Raw genomic sequence first — 2500 nt, 5'->3', positions numbered from 1 at the left:
TAGTTTTTCTGCACTGCTCTGTAAATACTCTACTAGACTTTTTCTTTTCATCTGTGCATATTCTTTTACTGTTGTTAAGTCTCTTCCACCCTAGTCTCTCCTCAAGTACAGCTGGTTGATATCGGCTTTTGGATGGTAGGCCTCATACATCGTCAAAAACTTTCTAGTTTTTCTGTCAAGTTTCTTTTTATATCCTTGTATTGGATATATAATATAATGAAGCAGAGGAGAGGAAAATATATACACGACATGCTACTCTTACATGAGACTCAATGCTCTATATCAGAGGATCACAGTGAACTGCTACATTACAAACTGCTGATGACTTGACAGTTCATTTAGTCACTTGGAGGTGGTTGGAATCCTTCCACAACATTTCCTTATATCATTTTTGGTCTAATCTATAATTCCAACTCCATATCTGATTACAAGAACTGCTCTTGAATTTATTGCTTCAATAAGATTTTTGGAATTCAGTTTTGACTGCAATAATTTTCTTACTCTACTTGTATATTCCCTACTAATCATTTTTTTCATTCCTTCATTTCTTATTTTATCTGCTTCCAATATTCTCAAGTACTTACACCACTGTCCTTTCTCAACCGCTCTCATTATTTACCCTTTTGGTATTTCAATTCCCTGACTTCTCTCAAATCTTCCTCATTTCATTTTCAACATAGCGCACTATCCTGTCCCAAATTCCATACCTACATCATTTGAGAAAATGTGGATAGTATGTACGAAATTTTCTCATTTTTCGCATAAACCTTTACATCATCCATGAAAAGGAGATGATTTATCTGACCATTTCCTTTTCCCGATTCCTAAGCAATTTTAGCGTTTCGTGGTATCATAGTGAGTGGTGTCATGGCCAATACAAATTGCAATAGAGATAAGCTACCACTTTGGAATATTCCATATCTGATGTTCACATTCCGAGTTTTTATTATCTTTGTTTGTCTCAGGTTCAGTCTTATTTCTGGTATGTGAATAATGGATTACTACCTGTGACCTTAGGTATCCACAAATTTTTAGCAGTATTAGAACCCTCCTGATAATCTCTGCTGTCCCTAAGAGACAAATTTTTTGTAGGAGCTCTACCGGGCATCCTATTTCAATTTTCCTCAGCCACTAGTCTATATCTTGGATTATTGTTCCCAACACACCAATTATTATAGGCACAAACTTTACCGTTCACTGTGCCAGAAATGGGGATTTGAAGCTGGAAACACCTGGTACAATCATCGAGTCAAAAGAGTTCTGGAGTCAGAGAAACATGAGATTTTAAAGGACTTTCCTCTTCAAACGGACAAAAAATTAGAAAATGGTAGACCAGACATAACAATCATAGATAAGGAAAATTGAAGTTACTTACTCATCGACCCATTATGCCTGTTTGATTCCAGAACTGTAAAGAAAGAGGAAGAAAAACAAAAAAATACAATCCCTTAAAATTTGAAATAGGAAGAATTTGTAGCATGAAAACTGTAAAGATTGTGCTTATTAGTGTGTTGGGAACAGTAAACGAGGCCTTTGTTGCCAGATGCTGCCGTAGTTATCATACTTACAGCTGCCCAACGTCCAAAGATCAATTTTTTATTTATTTATTTATTTTATTTTTGTGGTCATAAGTGTAGATGGTCGTAAGTTGCATGGGTCATAAGTCAAGGAGAAGGTGTATATGCATGTATATGTATACACATAAATATTTAAATACATACACTGAGCTGAATGCACCCTGACCTAATTAAGGTTTCTTTCTTTCTCTTTTGCTATTAATTACATAACATATTCCATTCCCTAAAATTCTAAAAAGGTCACTAAGTTTAAACGATACTGAAACTGTAGCCCTATCATATTTCAAAGCTATCTCTACTGTCATGTACCCTAAGATTTTATGATTCCTCACCTAGAATATACTTTAAGAAGGACTATCTAACACTGGATTCTGCAGCTCGCTTCACTCACCTGCACAGGTAATACCTTGAACAATGCTGCATAGGAATTTCTCACCTGGATGAATATGTACAGCAACTGAATCAACTAAATGCCCATAAATGCTACACTCAAGGATATTAGAACACTTATCCAGCAGAAACACAAATCAGATTGGAATTTAATGAGAATAATTTTGTAATAAATGTGGAAGATGTATAATTCTTCAATTTTTTTTAGGATGTCTTCATTCTGTATACTTTGTATATTGTATGAAACAAACTCAGGATTTACCTATTGACTGAAGTATCCTGTAATTGTTTCTCTTAAATAAATCATTATGTTCCTTATCATTTGATATGGTTTGCCAGATTTGGATTGTATCAGAGTGCTAATAAGGTACTTGCTCAGATTCCAAATCCCTATTCCATGCTAGCATGGAAGACGAATGTTAAATGATGATGATGATGATGATGATGATGATGATGATGATGATGAAGATGATGATGATGATGATGATGATGATGATGATGACGACGACGATGATGACGATGATGATGATGAA

General features: G+C 34.8%; 1 protein-coding gene across 1 annotated transcript in view; it reads left to right on the top strand.

The window, feature by feature from the left end:
- LOC106868853 (serine/threonine-protein kinase DCLK2) overlaps positions 1-2500 on the top strand; it is a 200615-nt gene that overhangs the window by 196813 nt on the left and 1302 nt on the right. The gene's annotated exons all lie outside the window — the stretch shown is intronic.

This window comes from Octopus bimaculoides, chromosome 16, assembly GCF_001194135.2.
Source record: "Octopus bimaculoides isolate UCB-OBI-ISO-001 chromosome 16, ASM119413v2, whole genome shotgun sequence".
Lineage (NCBI taxonomy): Eukaryota > Metazoa > Mollusca > Cephalopoda > Octopoda > Octopodidae > Octopus > Octopus bimaculoides.
Note: the sequence above shows the minus strand (reverse complement) of the source record. Positions and strands in the feature narration are given on the sequence as shown.